A 20,904-nucleotide genomic window follows, 5' to 3' on the forward strand; every position below is an offset into this window, starting at 1 on the left:
TGTTAGAGACTACTGCAGTTTGATGCATCACTCAGTTAGATTATGAGCCCTCTGGGGATAGGGAAATACCTACAGTACCTGAATGTAATCTGCTTTGAAGTGCGAAAAAGCGGAATATTAAAAAAAAATAATAACAAGAGGCGGTACTTATACGACTATATTCCAATTTATCCAGCTAAGTAGCAACATGCCTATATAGCCAGAGAAGTCTGAAAAGCGCTACTTGTCCGTCTAAGAAGTGCTTTTTGGACTTATCTGGCTACATGCCACTACTTAGCCAGATAAATTGGCATTTATTGAGACAAGTTCAAACTTTTGCAACTTGTGGTTTTCACATATGCAAGCATTTGTGTGCCTGTATGTACTCGTATTTTATAACCTGTGCACATCCTTTCCACGCAGTTTATAAAATACAGTAGCAATTTTGCGTGCCCCCATATACATGCGTAAATGGGTGCACATGAGCAGTTTTAAAAGTTATCCTTTAAATGAGGGACTGTTTTACAGTGTACCAATTCCAAAACAAGTCAGAATATCTATGTTTTTCTAAGCAGTTTACACAAAGGAAACGATTCTGGCAATTTAAACAAACCGTAACAAACTCATCAGTGCAATATACTCATTTAAACCAGACGAATACCATGCCATGTAATATTACCAGGTTTGATTACCTCACTCTGTCTAGACCCACAATTAAAAAAATGTTTTACCAGTCTTTAACCAAAATTTCAAAAGTACTACAGAAACATTTGGATATATGTTTTACCCTGACTGAAATATACAACATACGAACAAATATTCTACTTAACCAACTGGAAATCAACTAGAAAAATCCCAGATACAGAGCCCCCAAAATGTTATCTTATTATTATTTATTTATTTATTTTTTTATTTATTTGGGTTTTTATATACCGGCATTCGGGAACGCAGTCCCATCATGCTGGTTCACATAGAACAGGGGTGCATCATAAACATAAACTAAAAACAGTGGTGCGGAAAATGCAGTTACATATAACAGGGAGATTGGAACTTGGCAGAGAAAGAAGAGAAAGGACAGGTTATTAATTCAAACATGTAAACAATAATGGAGATGGTTAATCATGGTGTAATTGGAGATAAGGATTGGCGAGGATGAGATATATTAGTTTGAGTCCGGGAATGCTTGTATGAATATCCATGTCTTTAGTCTTTTTTTGAAGGTTGAGATGCATGTTTCCAGTCTGATGTTAGAGGGGATAGAGTTCCATAACGGTGGAATGGCTGTAGAGAATGCCCGATCTCTTAGCGCAGGGGTCGGGAACCCATGGCTCGCGAGCCAGATATGGCTCTTTTGAGGGCTGCATCTGGCTCGCAGACACCTGTCGCCATACTTCACGGTTCCCCGCTGACCCAGCTGCTCCCCGGTCCTCCGCCGCCCGGGCTTAAAATGCTGTCAGCCCGGGCGGAACGCGGCAGGACAGCTGGAGTCAGCGGCACCGGCGTGCTCTCTTCTCCTCCCCCCCCCCCCCCCCCGCGGCCCGGAAGAGGAAGTGGAGAGCATCGGGTGCCTGCGCGGGAAGAAGAGACCACACTAGCGTGGTCTCTTCTTCCGCGCAGGCACCCGATGCTCACCACTTCCTCTTCCGGGCCGCGGGGGGGGAGGAGAAGAGAGCACGCCGACTGGAGTCATCCGGGTGCCTGCGCGGGAGTCATCGGGTGTCAGCCGGGTGCCAGCGCTGGAGTCATCGGGTGCCTGCGCGGGTCTTCCCGCGCAGGCACCCGATGCTCTCCACTTCCTCTTCCGGGCCGCGGGAAGAAGAGAGCACGCCGGTGCTCTCTTCTTCCCGCGGCCCGGAAGAGGAAGTGGAGAGCATCGGGTGCCTGCGCGGGAAGACCCGCGCAGGCACGCTAGTGTCCGACGGGAAGAAGACTGCAGCGCGGCTCGGAGGAAAATGAAAATCTTCAACCGCGGCCGATGGGACTCCGCCTTCGCCTCCGCGAGGGCTGAAAATGAAAGAGGTTAGCGTTGGGAGGTGGCTGCTGCTGCCGCGAGTTCCCGGGGGGGGAAGGGGGAGAGAGAGAGTGAATGAGCGAGCAAGCATGTGTGTTTGAGATCCTGTGTGTGTGAGTGAGAGATTGCATGTATGTGAATGATTGAGAGCCTGTATATGTGAAAGAGAGTATGTCTGTGATTGAGATCCTGCCTGTGAGAGAGAGAGCATGAATGTAAGTTTACCATTGGGACCCTGTATGTGTAAGTTTGTAATTGAAAACCTGTTTGTTTGAAAGAGTATGTGTGTATGATTGAGATCCTTTGTGTGTGAGAGAGATCATGTGTATGTATGATTAAGAGCCTGTGTGTATAAGTAAGAGAGAGATCATGTGTGTCTGTGTCTGATTGACAGCTGGTTTAGGTGATGGAGCATGTGAGTATGTGATTGAGAGCCTGTGTTTAAATGAGAGAGAGAGACCATGTGTGTCTGTGTGATTGAGAGCTGATTTAGGTGAGGGAGCATGTGAGTATGTGATTGAGAGCCTGTGTTTAAATGAGAGAGAGAGACCATGTGTGTCTGTGTGTGATTGAGAGCTGATTTAGGTGAGGGAGCATGTGAGTATGTGATTGAGAGCCTGTGTGTAAATGAGAGAAAGAGAGGACATGTTTGTAAGCATGTGAATGAGAGTCTGTGTGTGAGAAAAAGACAACATGTATTTATGTGATTGAAAGCCTGTGTGTGTGTAAGCGTGAAAAGATAGACAGCATGTGTGTAAATGTGTAATTAAGAGCCTATATAAGTGAGAGAGAAAAAACATTTGTATATGTGAGTGACTGAGAGCATGTGTGTATAGGTGTGTCATTGAGAGCCAGTGTGAGAGAGAGCGCTGGTATGTGACTGAGAGAGGAGAAAGTTCCAAGCAAACCACCCCACCTCCTGCTAATTCAGAACAATCTCAGGACACCTGGATATCAAACGTTCCCAGGTATGCAGAGCAAAAAAATTTTTGTATCCTTATTATTTTTCATTACTGGATCTTTGTGTCTGCTATTTTGAAATATTTTGTTGGTATCTGGAAATGTTTTATATGAGTTTTTATTATTGGATATTCCACTCATCAGCTGTTTCGAAATATGTTCTTTTTGTTAGTACAGTTTTACTGCTGATGATTTTATATTTCTTGATTTGTTTTATAAGGATGTGTGATGTTTCTTTTTTCCTTTGTTACACTGCATACAGAGACTCTGGCTTGTTGCAGTTTCCAATTCAGTTTTTGTCTGCATGCTTCTTGTTATGCGTTTTGGTCTCTTTATTCTATGTTAGGTGAGGGACAGCACGTGATTCAGGTGAGGTTTTCTGCTGGCGTGTAGTTTCTGTGTAGGACTCTATAGCAGCCTGACTTGGTCCGTTTTCCTAATAGGAGATGTATTGGTGTCTTAAGGCCTGGTGTAATATTTTCAGAGACTTATTGTACTTTAAAAGTGTGATCTTACATAAAATGCACACATTTACTTGTATTTAGTTTTAAACATATTGTATGGCTCTCATGGAATTACATTTTAAAATATGTGGCGTTTATGGCTCTCTCAGCCAAAAAGGTTCCTGACCCCTGTTTTAGCGTGATGTGTCTGGTGGATTTGGGCGGTGGTACCTGTAGTGATCCTTTGTATGCATCTCTTGTCGGTCTTGACGAGTTATGTAGTTGGAGAGGGATCTGTAGGTCAATGGGAGCCAGTAGATGGATATTTTTGTATGTGGTAAGAATGGCCTTGTATATTATTCTAAAGTGTATGGGTAACCAGTGGAGGTTCTTTAAGATGGGGGTTATGTGATCCCTTCTCCTGGAGTTTGTCAGTATTCGTGCAGCTGCATTTTGTACCATCTGCAGCGGTTTGGTGTAAGAGGCGGGAAGACCAAGTAGGATGCTGTTACAATAGTCCAGTTTTGAAAAAATGATTGCTTGCAGTATGGTTCTGAAATCTTGGGCATGGAAAAGAGGTCTAATTCTTTTCAGCACCTGTAGTTGGTAGAAACAGTCTTTGGTTGTTTTGTTGATTGTAGCTTTGAAATTCAGACGATTGTCAATTAGGACTCCTAGGTCTCTCACTTGTGTAATTGTTGGTGTGTCTTGCTGTGTTGGGATGATGGTGCTGTTCTCAGAGGTGATGAGTAGGAGTTCTGTTTTGCCTGAATTTAGTACCAGGTTCAGGCTGGTGAGGAGGAGTTGAATTTTTTGAAGGCATGTGTTCCAGTAAGACAGCGTTTTTGCGAGGGAATCCTTAATGGGGATCAGGACCTGTATATCATCAGCGTACAGGAAATGTTTGAGGTTGAGGTCGGTGAGAAGTTGGCATAACGGTGTGAGGTAAATGTTAAATAAAGTAGGAGACAGGGAAGAGCCCTGTGGGACTCCTACTGATGAAGGGTGTTGTGAGGATTCTTTGTTCTGTAGCTTGACCTTGTATCCTCTATTGCTGAGAAATGATATGAACCAGGAGAGTGCTGTGCCTGATATACCTAAGGAGGCTAGCTGGTTAATGAGTAGGGAATGGTTAACGGTGTCAAAGGCTGACGAGAGGTCCAGTAGGATCAGTAAGAATGATTGACCTTTATCAAGGCCCAAGATGAGGTGATCTGTTAAGGAGATGAGGAGTGACTCCGTGCTAAGTGTTTTGCGGAATCCGTATTGTGATGGGAATAGGAGGTTGTTTTCTTCAATGTAATTTGAGAGACGGGTATTCACCAATTTCTCCATGATCTTGGCTATGAAGGGGAGGTTGGCGATCGGTCGGTAGTTGTTTGGGTCATTAGGATCTAGGTTTGGTTTCTTGAGTAGTGGTTTGAGCGAGGCCATTTTGAGGTCATCTGGGTAAGATCCTTGTTGTATTGAGCAGTTTATGATGTCTGACAGGGATTTGGAGATGGCGTCAGGAATTGATAGAAGCAATTTCGAGGGGATGTGATCCGATGGGTGAGAGGAAGGTTTCATTTTCCGTAGGATATCTTGGATCTCGATGGAGGAAGTGAGTTCCAGTTCAGCTAAGCGGGTGTTGTTGACGGCGGTCTGAGGTGAGGTTGATGTATAAACGGTGTTAGAGGGAAGCTGGGTTAGAAGTTTGCTGATTTTGTTGTTGAAAAATATTGCTAGTTCTTCCGCTTTAGATTTAGCTTGGGTGAGAGCTATTTCTGGAGGGCTTGTTTGTGTGAGGTTAGAAACGTAGCTAAAGAGGGCTTTAGCATCGAAGACTAGGTGGTGGATCTTGGATGCGTAATAGTTCCTCTTGGATCTTAGTGTATTGGATTTGTATTGTTGAAGAGTTGATTTATAGGTAGATAGCGTGGTGGTGCTTGGGTTTTTGCGCCATTTAGCCTCGTTTTGTCTTAGCAGTAGTTTGAGATTTTTTAGCTCTGGGGTAAACCACGGTTGTCTTTTGGATGAATTGGGGTGCGGTTTTTTTGTTGTTAGAGGGCATAGCTTGTTGGCAATGGATTCCGTGATGTTGTTCCAAGAACGTAGAGCTGAATTAGGATTGGTGAGGTCTACTTGAGTGAGATGTGATGATAAGTGATTGCTAAGATCTTCCATGGAGCATGTTTTCCTGTAAGTGAAGCAGGGGGAGGGTATGCGAGGTGGACTGGTGTCTTTTATTGAGAATGAAGATGTTATGAGGGAGTGATCTGACCAAGGGACCTTCGTGTAAGTGGGGTGCTGAACAGGTTTGATTGCTGTATTGACGAAGATGAGGTCAAGCGTGTGGCCAGCTTTGTGTGTGGGTTTGTTGACTAGTTGAGTGAAACCTAGAGCGGAGTATGCTGTGAGTAAGGCTTCGCAGTTGGGTGATAGTTTAGAGTTGTCGACGTGGAGGTTAAAGTCTCCTAAGATTATGGTTGGAGCATCCAGATTGATGAGGGATGTGGTTAGTTCGACCAGAGGAGAGGCGTCCGTTTCCAGGACACCTGGAGGGGCGTAGACAAGTAGAATTTGTAGTTTGTCTGAAGAGAAGAAGCCAATTTCAAGTTTAGAGTTTGTATTGGTGGAGTGCTGAGTGAATCTGAGGTCCTTTTTTGTGGCTAGGAGGATACCTCCTCCTTTTTTTCTTCCCTGGCGTGGAATGGAGAAGAAGTTATATGTCTCTGTGGGTAGTTGGTTAATTATTGCAGAGTCTGAGGGTTTAAGCCAGGTCTCAGTAATTGCGCATATATCCGGTTTCACATCGGTGAGGTAGTCGTTTAGTATTACTGATTTCTTTGTTAGTGATTGCGCATTGAATAATGTTAACGAAAATAGTGTGAGGCCTAGCAGTTGGGTGAAGGGAGTGATCATGATTGGAGATAGGGTTTTAAGGTTGTGGTGCTGGGCCTGTCGAGTTGAATGTCCTTTGGAAGGTGGCCAGTGTGGGAGGATTGGGATCGGAAAAGATGGAGACATTCTGAGATTGCTGTGGCAGGCGATGAATATTGGCCGCTGAGGGTGAAGCGTTTGTGGTCCTTAAAGGGACAGTGTGATATGTGATTTTGTTTGTTGACTGGTGAAGCCTAATGTTTGGGGGATGTTTGTAGGTGAGGGAGACGTATTGAAGTGGAATAACGTTTGACGAGTCCACGGTCCTCTGTCCTCAGGGGCTGCACGAAGGGGCGCACAAAGGGGCAGGCCCCTTTGTCGCGCTCCTTCGGCGCGCGGCGCCTGGTAGAGTGAGGCTTAAATGTCTGTCTGGCTGACCCTGATTGGGTCTCAGGTAGTGGTGTGGGCGGGCCTTGGCGCGGTTATGCGCCGGTTTTGTTTTGCAGGTTTTCGGCGCTTTGGGAGCGCGGCTGGCGCTGGGGTCTCCCGGGTGTGGAGGGCGGGCAGTGACCTTACCTTCCCCCGGCGGGGCTTTGGCGCCGGTCGCGCAGGTCTGCAGTCACGATCGGGAGCGGCAGCGAAGAGGAAGATGGAGCTTCTCAGCGCTGGATTTAAAAGGTCTGCCCGGCTGACCCTGATTGGGTCTCAGTAGTATTTATTATTAGTATTTATTATTTATTTATTATTATTTATTATTTATTATTTATTAGTATTTATTATTAATTTATTATTATTTATTATTTATTATTTATTAGTATTTATTATTTATTTATTATTAGTATTTATTATTAGTAGTAATGATGTATGCAAGAGGTCCCAAGTTCACTTTCCCAGGACAGTGGGTATAATAGAAGATAGACACAAAGGCAAGTATTTATATAATAAGAATATTTATGTTAGATAAGAAATGAAAGCATGTTACAGAGTTATATTACACAGAACGGTGCAGTTGCCATACAGATAGAGAGAAGGTGTGAGAGAAGAGAAATGGTTGTGAAAAGCTAAGACTTGATGGTTTTAACCTTTGTAAGACAAAAGCTGTAATTAGGTCTCTTTGTTCCCAGTGTAAGCTTGTTAGCATATAGGTAGTCCCTTCAGAATTTGCTCAGTGTCTGTTCAGACCTGATTAGATCAAGATAGGTATATTTGGATTATGTGTAGGCCCAAGCTGAATTACATTGTGGATATATAAATATTGATATTTCCCATTTTTTTTTTATGAGTGCATGCATGGAGGAATGCGAAAGGAAATTGTGTGCTACCTGAAAACTGAGAGCAGTAAAAGACTCAACTGCCTAGCATAACACAGTGCTAGTGTCATACTTATGATACCTCTATCAGCTTCAATAATATGTACACTGTATTTTAGCAGGTTCCCCTGTCCTGCACAATATCTTCTCCATTGCTATGGAGATAAACAAGTCCCAATATGAATCCAAACCTTGTGTCTTAGGTAGGGCACCCACTACTGGGTGGGGTAACCTAAAACGCCACCCCAGTGCTCGTCATAGAGAGAATGAACTATCTGTAATGGATGCAGGAATTTCTGATAAGAAGGCTGCAAAGAGGTTGAAGGCTCAAGATACCATGATGCATAAGTGAGGGGAAAAGCCTTACTATCTATCCCTTTGCCCAAACTAGCCCACTTAACTTCAGTTAGAGAAAGAGCCCTTTCATTGGCAGGAGCAGCACATTGGAATGCTCTCCCACTGGATATTAGGCTTGAGACAAATGTAAGCACATTTAAGAAATCCTTGAAGACGTGGTTATTTGAGCAGGCACACAAGCAAACCGGCTAAGTTTAGAGTATCATTTCTCTCCCTATTTATGTTCAGTTATGATTATTTTATTTTATTTTAATTATATTTTTAACCATGGAATTAGTCCATGGTAATGCTTTAGGCATTTATATTTGAAATGTTTTAATGTATTTAATATCATTGTAATTTGTAATTGATCGAAGGTTATTTTATTTTGTGATTACAATTATTTTTTGGGCAATGTATATTAGGCTTTTAATTTTGTTTTAAATAGATTTAATTTTAATTTTCTGAAGAATGCTTTTGATTATTTATGTATTGTCTTTTAAAGAACTCTGTAAACCGGCTTGAAGTAATTTACTAAAGTTTCAGTAAAATGGTTAAATAAATAAATAAATAAATAAATAAATAAATATTAGAGCTGAATCTGGGAAGCAGTATAGTAGATAAAACTGGACCAGGTCTGGATTCAGAGGCACATGCTATGAGAGACTGAGCCAAACAAAATATAATGTAAGCTAAAAGCCAGATGGTAACCTATAGCACATGTGTTGCAGAGAGTTATATATCTGTTTCTTCTTAGAATACAAGAAAATTATAACAATGCCTAGTTCAATTTGTATAACAATCAAAACAATAATAGGATGAATGAGAAAATTTAAAAACATGATCAGCAGTAGGTAAGTAGCCAAACTCTACCATAAGCATCTTGTATTAAGTTTTCAACAGTTTGTACGTTTCTTCCATTCTCATAGGTAATGCTGTGTTTCACTTCTGTGGAGATGGCCTTAAGGTGATCAAAATAAGCAAATAGTTCTGTAAAGTTTAATGTTTCTTCTCCCATGCCTAGAGGTAGCAGGCGCACAGCACAAGAGATAAAGTCTAGAATGTCAATAATCATTGGTATGGTATATCAGTCTCTGATTCAGCCCTGAGTCTCCGATGCTGGAGTCAGTACTGCCTGATGGGGCACTGCGGAGTCAAGCAGGAGGTGTTGGAGCTCAGTTGGAAATGCAACAGAAAGATTTTGTTGAAGGTGGAGAGTCACATGGCTGGAGCAAGGTCAGTTCGGAGCTAGGCCCGGCGTGATCAGGTGTGCAAACCGTGCAGTTGCACAGGGTGGCTCAGCCGTTGGGACAGCATCAGGAACAAGGAGAGGCCTGTGCTACTGCTGGTGGACCCGATCCCACAAATGGTGGAAGGAGCAGGAGGTCCGTGTAGCCGCCGGTGGACCCCATCCCACCGGCGGCGGAAGAATCAGTCTATGCAGCCGCCAGCGGCTCCATTCCACTGAAGGCAGAATAAGCCTGTTCTGCAGCTCCTGCTCAAGTGCTGCTCTGCGGTAATTCAACACTCGCAGTGCTAGCACTTCCTGTATTCTCGCACAAGATGAGAATACAGGAAGTGCTAGCACTGCGAGTGTTGAATTACTGTGGGGCCAGCATACAGGAGGAGGTGCAGAATGGTTGCTTTTCCATAGAAACAGGTACAGCCTGGCGGCAGGAGCAGCAAAGCAGGAAGCTCGCCTGGAGTGTGTGGGTGTGAATGAGAGCTTGTCTGGGTGTGTGTGTGTGAGTGAATGGGAGGCTGCCTGGGATGGGGGTGTGTGTGAATGGGAGGCTGCCTGGGATGGGGGTGTGTGTGAATGGGAGGCTGCCTGGGATGCATGCATGTGTGTGCAAGGGAACCTATCTGGGATGGGTGTATATGTTTGTGTGAATGGAAGCCTGCCTGGGATGTGTGTGTGTGTGTGTGTGTGTGTGCGTGCACATAACATGCATGGGAGCCTTCCTGGGATGGGCAGGGTTATATGTGTGAGAATGGGTACCTGCCTGACATCTGGGTGGATGTGAATGGGAGCTGCCTAGGGTGTGTAGGTGTGAATGGGAGCTTGTCTGGGTTGTGTGTGTGTGAGAAAAAATGTGAGCTGCTTGGGTTGTATGTGTGTGAGAGAGAGAGAAAGAGAGAGAATGGAGTTGCAGGTGGATACCAAACTGCCAGGAATGAAGAGGAGGGCCCGGGGCTGCTGGCAGATCCCAACCAAAGAAGGCCTGGAGATGCCTGTGAGTTTGTTTGAAAGGAAGCGTATGTCTGGATGAGTTTTGTGTGTGTGTGTGTTTGCTGGTGTGTAAATATAAGAAAGAGAGGAAAAAGTTTATGCACCCCACTCCCATTAATCCACGACAATCTCAGGGTGACTAGAAATCAAAAGCTCCCAGGTATGGTGAGTGTGAATTTTTAAAATCATTTTTAGTTTTATTTTTAGGTGTTATTTAATTTATTTATTTATTTGTTTAATGAGTTTTATATACCGTCATTTGGTAAAGCCATCACAACGGTTTACAAAAGCTCAAAATGCAGGATTTTTAACAATTGAGCAAAAAGGGATAACAGGAAGTATATTAAACAAAGGAGAGATATTCAATTGCAAAGATATTAACTGGCATTTGCACTACAGGTTGCACTAAGGGGTGCACAAAGGGGAAGGCCCCTTTGTCGCGCCCCTTCGGCGCGCGGCGCCTGGTGGCAGGGCGCCTTTCAACGGTCGGAACTCCCCTGGTGACATCGGGGGGGGGCTTCCGATCGGGTCTCTCCCTCACATTGCAGTTCTGGTTTTTTTTCCTTTTTCAGTTTCAGGTGATATTTTTTTCTTCTCTTCTGTTCCCATGGCAATGGAGAAGTGCCGCAGGGTGCCCAAAGGTGGTGGGTGGGCTGCCAGTTCGAGGGCGCCAGTGGCAGGGCGCCTTTCAATGTGTCTGCTGTTTTGAAATATTTTATTGGAGTTTGTATGTGAATTTTTAATTATTTGATCTTTTATTTGTCATCTGTTTGTGTAATATTATTAGCATGTCTTTACTATTATGATTATATATTTATTTTATTTCTTGATTTTATTGTTTGATGTTTGAAGAATGGTGATGGTTCTGGTTTTTATTGTTCCACTATATAAAGAGTCTGGCTTTTTGTGGTTTCCAGTTCAGGTTTTGTCATTTTTATATTTCTACTTTATGGTTGCTCTATTCTGCATTTGGTGAGGGTCTATTTATGTTCTGCACGTGTGACTGTCGGGTGAAGTATTCTCCTAATAGGAAGTGTATTAGTGTTTTAGGACTTTTGGAGGGCGACGCTCACATACAACACACATCACAATAGGCCTAATACCAGATGGGTTCCAAGTGTGTTTTTACAGGATTTCTGGCTGGCATCACAGCAGTGCATGTACACATAACGTAAGTGATATTTGTACCTCAGATTATGGTACTTTGATATATTTTATGTAAAATATTATAAATGCATAACTCTTAACTGTGTGTGTGGAGTGGGCTGAGGGGGCAGGTTGGGGGCGGGGCGCATTGTGCAAGACTAAAGGTTCACCTAGGGCACCTAATACCGGGGGGGGGGGGGGGGGGGCAGATGGTATCAGTTTTCAAAGTTTGTATCACTGAAGGGAGCTGAGATTTATTTTGGTGGGCCCGGGAAAGACAACGAGGGCCGGATTTTAATACGTACGCCTGATTTTATAATCTTGCGCGTGCCGAGCCCTCGGGGAGCCCCGCTGGCTTTCCCCGTTCCCTTCGAGGCCGCTCCGCTTCGCCATGCCCCCGGACCATCCGCCCCGCCCCCGTCTCGCCCCCTGCCCGCCCAGTCAGAAAAGCCCCGGGACTTCCACGTGTCCCGGGGCTTTATGCGCACCGCTGGGCCTTTTGAAAATAGGCCCGGCGTGCATAACCCCCCTACACGCGTAAATCATCCTGGATTTACGCGTGTAGGGCTTTTAAAATCTGCCCCTGAATGAACACGCTGATAAGGGGGGAGCAACGGTGATTATGGATAGGGGGGCTTACATAGAAGAAGTATATAGACAGTTGAATGATACTAATTTTTATCACCCATTAGGGACCCCACGGAAGGGATCCAGATGGAAATCTATTCACTTATACAGTGGGCTTTGAAAAATAAAGTTATTGATAAAAAATGAGGTGATTATTTGTTTGAGGAGTGTCCAGTAAGTCCGGTCTTTTACATAGTACCGAAGGTGCATAAAAATTTGATGACTCCACCAGGGAGACCGATAGTGTCGGGCATGGGCTCATTGTTTGAACCCATATCCAAATATTTGGACTCATTACTACAGCCTGCAGTGCAACAGATAAGATCATACATCAAATAAACAAAAATAAATAAATATTAATGCAAAAAAAATCTACGTGTATCCTTGTAAAATTGGAAGTAAAATACATGGGTATATGATCTGAGCACACTTATCCAGCTAATTTCCAACTTATTCGGCTAGGTAGTGCCGTTCTCACTATTTAAACCAACAAATGTGAACTTATTTGGATAAATTCAAATTTGAGGAGTAGCCTACATAAAAAAACATAAGAAATTGCCATACTGGGTCAGACCAAGGGTCCATCAAGCCCAGTATCCTGTTTCTAAAAGCGGCCAATTCAGGCTACAAGTACCTGGCAAGTATCCAAAAATTAGGTATTTCCCATGCTACTGATGCCAGTAATAGCAGTGGCTATTCTCTAAGTCAACTTAATTAATAACAGGTAATGGACTTCTCCTCCAAGAACTTATCCAATCCTTTTTTAAACCCAGCTACACTAACTGCACTAACCACATCCTCTGGCAACAAATTCCAGAGCTTAATTGTGCGTTGAGTGAAAAAGAACTTTCTCCAATTAGTTTTAAATGTGCCACATGCTAACTTCATGGAGTGCCCCCTAGTCCTTCTATTATCCGAAAGAGTAAATAACCGATTCACATTTACCCGTTCTAGATCTCTCATGATTTTAAACACCTCTATCATATCCCCCCTCAGCCGTCTCTTCTCCAAGCTGAAAAGTCCTAACCTCTTTAGTCTTTCCTCATAGGGGAACTGTTCCATCCCCTTTATAATTTTGGTTGCCCTTCTCTGAAACTTCTCAATCGCAACTATATCTTTTTTGAGATGCGGCGACCAGAATTGCAAGTAAAAGACTTTTGCCGCATCACTTTGGCAGGTTTTAATACAGCAATTTACTCAGGTACATGTTGACCCCTGCCCAGAATGTGCCTGGCTCGCATGCGCAGTTACTCGCGGACCCTGATTTACGCGGGTCAGTTGCAGTTTTGAAAACAGCATGTATTCACGTATGTGCTATTTTGTGCGTGCAAGTGATCATTTTTAAACGGGCAACGTTTGAACATTCACCGTATCTATCCCTGTGATCTAAACCATACCTTTTCCTTATCACTTATTTTCATTCTAGCCTGTCGGAGTGAACTGTGGCTCTTTGGAGTGGGCACTGACAGCTAGCTGAACAAAGTGTAAGCTCCCTGGGGTGGGTATCTACAGTAAGCCAAAGTTGGATGCACAGTGCTGGGGTACTGTTCAGCTCTAGGTACCCTCTCTGAGAGTACCAGAATTTAAACTCCTGGGTCCGAGATGGAGTAAACTCACATTTCTCATGGCCAAAGTTATTCTATTGCTGTGCTCAGTGTAGTAGAAGCAGCTAGACACTACCACACTGGGCACTGCAATAGTATAACATGGCAACCAGAAACATGAGTTAAGTTTTACTCCTGCTCTGATCCAGGAGTTCAATTTCCAGTGTTAAAAAAATGTGCTTTAAGCTGTCTGCCCTTTAAGGCACCTCCCTGCATTGCTGGGGAATAGCTAATGCCTTCTCTAACACAGGATTTGTATGCACCTGTGCTAATCTTCGCGCAAGCTTTTACACCTGTTTTACTGTAACCCACTTTAGTAAAAAAGACAATGACATTGAAGAACTGCCAATTGGGTGCTGTCTCTTTAAGGGCTGTAAACACACAGCCGAGCTGTAGTCAGTTTGGGACCTGTGCAAACAGATCATTGCTCCCTGAGCAAGACAGAGGATGTTCTCTGCTCTGCCCTGAAACTAAAGAGAATTGCCTGTTTTAATTAAGGATCCATGCTGTGAAGGATTAGTCATTTGAATTGCCAGATACTGAGGGTCCCTTTGTAAGGAGGGTTCAGCCTTAGGACCAGAAGAAGTGTTAATGTCATCCCCCACCCATCAGCATTCAAACGGCTTCACAGTAGGACACAAGCTGGGACTTTGAAGTAAAGGCAAAGACTGTGAAAAGATTGGAGATAGCTGTTGAAGTATCACCATTTGAAATCTTTCAGCAGTATTTCATGTCTAAGCTACTACAGTGTGCATGCGTTTGCGGAGTGAGCAGAATGATTAAATCTGCTAACTATTTAGTAAAGTTTAATGCTGTTATATGCTAATGCGGTGTGTAACTTCATTATTGGTGCTGGGCTATCAGTTGAACTGCAGGTCTCTACAGCCTTAACCCTGTATAGTCTGGTTAACCCTGAAGAAATAAACCATAAGAAACCAGTGTCACACATATATTACAAGGGTACATTAGCATGCTTTTTTTTAGGAGTTAAAACCCCTGTTACAAATCAGAGTTAACTTACTCCAGGAAAATGCACGCAAAACAGGAGTAAACACCTGTGCTAATGTTAGAGCCCCTTATTACATTGGCCCCTTTCTGCTCCTGTTCTGGCACATCCAGATCACATACACACATGGGGCCCATATGCAATACCATACGAGAGCCGCTGGACACGGCTTAACATGCGATTGGACGCACGTCCATAACCCGTGCTCCAGTACGGTATTAGCATGTTCAAAACGCGCGTCCAAATCACCGCGTAGCTAATAGCCCTTCACATGTAAATTCATGTAGATGAGGCTATTAGCTAATTCCAGGGATTCAATAAAATTTCCGCATAGCCAATGCGCCCTTGCAACACGGAAAACTTTGTGCCATAAGAACAGCCCCCAGCCCATAAGAACATGCCATATGGGTCAGACCAAGGGTCCATCAAGCCCAGCATCCTGTTTCCAACAGTGGCCAATCCAGGCCACAAGAACCTGGCAAGTTCCCAAAAATTAAGGGCCAGATTTTAAATCTTATGCACGTGGAGTACATTTGTGTGCACTACCTGACGCGCACAAATGTACTCCTGATTTTATAACATGCACACGCCGAGCCCGAGGGGAGCCCCAATGGCTTTCCCCATTCTCTCCAAGGCCGCTCCGAAATTGGAGTGGCCTTGGAGGGAACTTTTCTTTTGGTTCCCCCCACCCCCACCCCCGCCTTTCCCTCCCTTCCCCTATCTAACCCACCCCCCAGCCCTACCTAAATCCCCCCCACCTTATATTATTTTTTATGCCTGCCGGCGCGCCATTCCCCGGCACAGCCACTGTGCCGGAGGACTCTGGATCACCCCCGCCCCGGCCCCAGCCCTGCACCTTTTTCAAAGCCCTGGGACATACGCGCGTCCCGGGGCTTGCGCACGCCACCGTGCCTATACAAAATAGGCTCGGCGTGCGCAGGGGTAGATTTTAAAGGGTTACGCATGTATATTATGCACGTAACGCTTTGAAAATTCCCTCCAAGGCCGCTCCGAAATCGGAGCGGCCTTGGAGGGAACGGAGGCAGGCTGCGTGGCTCGGTGCGCGCAGGCTGCCGATTTTGCACAGCTTTGCGCGCGCCGACCCCAGATTTTATAAGATACGTGCGGCTACGCGCGTATCTTATAAAATCAGGCGTACTTTTGTTCGCGCCTGCTGCGCGAGCAAAAGTACGCGCTCGCGCAACTTTTTAAAATCTGCCCCAAAGTCAACTTAATTAATAGCAGGTAATGGAGTTCTCTTCCAAGAACCTATCCAATCCTTTTTTAAACACAGCTACACTAACTGCACTAACCACATCCTCTGGCAACAAATTCTAGAGTTTAATTGTGCGTTGAATGAAAAAGAACTTTCTCCGATTAGTTTTAAATGTGCCACATGCTAACTTCAAGGAGTGCCCCCTAGTCTTTCTATTATCCAAAAGAGTAAATAACTGATTCACATTACCCCGTTTTAGACCTCTCATGATTTTAAACACCTCTATCATATCCCACCCTCAGCCGTCTCTTCTCCAAGCTGAAAAGTCCTAACCTCTTTAGTCTTTCCTCATAGGGGAGCTGTTCCATTCCCTTTATCATTTTGGTCGCCCTTCTCTGTACCTTCTCCATCGCAACTATATATATTGTACACATGGAGCGATACAGAGGCATTATGACATTTTCCGTTTTATTCACCATTCCCTTCCTAAACATTCCCAACATTCTGTTTGCTTTTTTGACTGCCGCAGCACACCGAACTGACGATTTCAATGTGTTATCACTATGACGCCTAGATCTCTTTCTTGGGTGGTAGCTCCTAATATGGAACCTAACATTGTGTAACTATAGCATGGGTTTTTTTTCCCTATATGCATCACCTTGCACGTATCCACATTAAATTTCATCTGCCATTTGGATGCCCAATTTTCCAGTCTCAGAAGGTCTTCCTGCAATTTATCACAATCTGCTTGTGATTTAACTACTCTGAACAATTTTGTATCATCTGCAAATTTGATTACCTCACTCATTGTATTTCTTTCCAGATCATTTATAAATATATTGAAAAGTAAGGGTCCCAATACAGATCCCTGAGGCACTCCACTGCCCTCTCCCTTCCACTGAGAAAATTGCCCATTTAATCCTTCTCTCTGTTTCCTGTCTTTTAGCCAGTTTGCAATCCACGAAAGGACATCGCCACCTATCCCATGACTTTTTACTTTTCCTAGAAGCCTCTCATGAGGAACTTTCTCAAACGCCTTCTGAAAATCCAAATATACTACATCTACCAGCTCACCTTTATCCTCATGTTTATTAACTCCTTCAAAAAAGTGAAGCAGATTTGTGAGGTAAGACCTGCCTTGGGTAAAGCTCTGCTGACTTTGTTCAATTAAACCCTGTCTTTCTGTATGTTCTGTGATTTGATATTTAGAACACTTTCCGCTAGTTAGAAAAAAACTGAAAGGAGCAGCTACAAGGGTAAAAAGTGTGCAAGAGGTGTGGTCATTGTTAAAAAATACCATCCTAGAAGCACAGTCCAGATGTATTCCAGACATTAAGAAAGGTGGAAAGAAGGCAAAACGATCACCGGCATGGTTAAAAGGGGAGGTGAAAGAAGCTATTTTAGCCAAAAGATCTTCATTCAAAAATTGAAAGAAGGATCCAACAGAAGAAAATAGGATAAACTATAAGCGTTGGCAAGTTAAATGTAAGACATTGATAAGACAGGCTAAGAGAGAATTTGAAAAGAAGTTGGCTGTAGAGGCAAAAACTCACAGTAAAAACTTTTAAAAATGTATCAGAAGCAGAAAGCCTGTGAGGGAGTCAGTTGGACCGTTAGATGATCGAGGGGTTAAAGGGGCAATTAGAGAAGATAAGGCCATAGCAGAAAGATTAAATTATTGTTTTGCTTCAGTGTTTACTGAAGAGGATTTTGGGGAGATACCCGTATCAGAGAAGGTTTTCATGGGTAATGACTCAGATGGAGTGAACCAAATCACGGTGAACCTAGAAGATGTGGTAGGACTGATTGACAAACTGATGAGTAGTAAATCACCTGGACCGGATGGTATACACTCCAGGGTTCTGAAGGAACTCAAAAATGAATTTTCAGATCTGTTAGTTAAAATTGGTAACCTATCATTAAAATCATCCATTGTACCTGAAGACTGGAGGGTGGCTAATGTAACCCCCAATATTTAAAAAGAGCTCCAGGGGTGATCCAGGAAACTATAGACCAGTTAGCCTGACTTCAGTGCCAGGAAAAATATTTATTTTTATTTCATTTATTTAAAAGTTTTCATATACTGCACAATAAGATGTAAGGGTATGCCACACTCCAGGGGCGCATTGAAAAAAAAGAAAAATCCTGCTTTCTGTGATTCCTACTAACTAATAGTATCGACACAATTCTAAGTAGGAGGAACCAAATAAAGCAGTATTTAGTTTTTTAAAAAGTCTTTGAAAAAAAAAATTCTGGACGATACACGGTCCAGGTTGTGTATCTTGTGCGTGTCTATGTCTGTAGCGGGAGAAAACAGACGCTCGTAGATTGAGCGTCCGTTTTCCCAAATCGCTTGACAGCACATTTTTCCCTAGCACCTTCTTTTTAGCGTGACCCTCCTCATTTAAATATTGAATCGTGCACCCAGGAGAGGAGGCTGGGCACGTGTTAGGAAAACAGCTTGGCCCCAGCATTGGCCCCAGTATTTTTTTTCTGCACCCTGTAGTTGGAGAAAATAGTATAGGTGCTGCACTAACATACGGGCCGATGCAGTAAAGTGCACGGGAGAGCCTGCGCTCCGAGGCAAGCACCCGCTCTCCCGACGCGCGCCCAGGCCACTCTCCTGGGCGCATGATTTTGTATTCAAATTAGGGCCCGCGGTAATAAGGAGGCAGCGGCTGTCAGCGGGTTTGACAGCCGACACTTATTTTTTTCGGCGTCAGTTGTTGAACCCACTGACAGACACGGATTCAGAAAATGGACGCCGGCAAAATTGAGCATCCGTTTTCCAACCTGCGGGCCACAGCCAGATATTTTTTTTGGGGGGGGGGGGGGGGCCCTCCATCTTAATATTGCTATGATATTAAGTTGGAGGGTGTACAGAAAAGTAGTTTTTTCTGCTTTTCTGACACTTTCCTGGTGCTGGCCGAAATTAACTCCTGCCTTTGGGCAGGTGTTAATTTCTGAGAGTAAAATGTGCAGCTTGGCTGCACATTTTACTTTCTGTATCGCACGGGACTAACTAATAGGCTCATCAACATGCATTTGCATGTTGAGGGCGCTATTAGTTTCAGGGGGGGGGGGGGTGTTGGATGCGCGTTTTCCATGCGCTATTAACCCTTACTGTATAAGGGATAAAAATAGTGCGTGGAAAACGCGCAGCCAAACGGGGGCTAACGGTGCGCTCGACAGAGCACACCATACTGTATTGGCCTGATAGTGTTTAGCAGGAATAGACTGTCCAATTATTTTCTTTTTCAGAGTTCTCACCTCTCCTGAACAAAAACTGGGAATCTGTGAAAAGCATGCCCTGGCATCTTATGCTGGTATGCAGAAATTAACATACATAATTGGTACTCAGACCACACACATCTGCAGCCACCACACCCCACTTAAATTGATTGTGGAAGGAAAATTAGTGTGTAGCAAGATTAGGACTGAAAGAATAGTTCAGTGGACCCTAATGTTACAGGCTCAGAATCTAAATTTTGAGTTGCTGTAAGAACCCAAAGTAGACGTTGCAGGAATCTTGCATAAGGGACAACCTATGACTGTCAGTCCTCACCTGGTGCTCCTAATCATGTGATTTTTCAAGGATTAGTACAGGACAGGCTATCCCCTTATCTTCCCACGGTGTACAATGATGGAAGCAGACAGTAAGGCCGATACAGTAAGGACGTGTAAGAAACAGTGCGGCAGTGCCGGGCGCCTGCTCGTTTGCCGCGCGCATATTTTGGTTCACATACCGCTTGATTCAGTATTCAAATTAGACGCAAATCCAAACAGCGTCCAAAGCGCGTCAATGAAGCGGTAGGCGTTCGCAATCCATTTTACTCTATAGAGCAGTATGCAGCGCCTATACAGTATCCAGGGTGCGCTGGTACCTGTCATTTGAAATGTCATTCCACCAGGTAAGTGGATGGTTCTTTTCTACAGACCCCGCTGCCTTGAGCGCCCGGCCGAACATCCAAGCCGCGACCTTGGAAGTCCGGCTGGGCGCTCAAGGCAGCGGGGCCTCCGATCATGGACGCCCAGACACAGGCGGGAAGGTCCAGGTCTCAGCTTCCATTCATGGACGTTCCCGTCTCTTTCCGGACGTCCATGACTGAACACGAAACTAACGCCAGGGACAGGGTAGCCGGTAAATATTCAGGTTAAAGACGCGGTAAATAAGCTGGTTAATAGGGTGATAATTTGGGCGCTCGTTACTGTATCGGAGGGAATAGCTAATCCAATCATTAACATGTCATATACATGCGGCGGGCGGAAAGGGATACGCGTCCTTTTCGGCAAGCGGTAAGGACGCGTAAAAGCAGATACTGAATCGCGGGTACGCCTTACGCGTCCAAAACGTGCGTCCAAAGTGGGTTAAAAACCGGATAACCACGGCCGCGCTTTACTGTATCGGCCCGAGTGTGAGGGAGGCAGAGGCCTGGCAGGATTTGACATTGTGCAACTTGATCCTGATGAGCAAGTGCTTATTCAGAGGCAATATTCCTGTGGATCTGCTTCAGCAAAATACTGTGAGCTGGCAGCTTTTGGAGCCTGCCTGCAGCAGTTTCAGGGGTCACACCCTGAAATATAGATAGTTTGAGATTCTGATTCTGTTTTCAGGAGTGCCATTGCTTTACTGCCCTGATGGTTGGCTAATAACTTTATAAATCCACAGATGGTTCCACGGTGAAAAACTCATCACTTTGAACTATGGCACAAGAACTAAGTGAGAAGTTTCAGACAAATCACGTAATTAAAATGAAAGTGTACAGAAAAATGGGACCTTTTGTGAAAGGAAACACGATAGCAGATTCACTGACAAAATAAACTTGCCATGGTGTGAGAAGACCCCCAAGGTTGCCATAACAACACATCCCACAGTTTATGATCATGTGGTACCACCTGATTATTTTACATTGCATAAAGAGGACTCTGAGCTTTCTAATTTAAGGAAGCTAGTGCAATATGCAACAGATAATACATAGCATGTTTCATTTCTCACGCTCACTATACAAAATGACATTTTATGTGTGAAAAGGGTTTTATTACAGCTATCCCCAGAGCTCAAGGTAAAGACTGGATGCATTGGACTCATGGTACAGATTCCATGGGATACCCCCAAGCAGGTTAAATGCTTTCCAGCCTTAACATGCTGGTGTGGTGACCAGAAATGAAAC

This window comes from Rhinatrema bivittatum, chromosome 6 (assembly GCF_901001135.1).
Source record: "Rhinatrema bivittatum chromosome 6, aRhiBiv1.1, whole genome shotgun sequence".
Lineage (NCBI taxonomy): Eukaryota > Metazoa > Chordata > Amphibia > Gymnophiona > Rhinatrematidae > Rhinatrema > Rhinatrema bivittatum.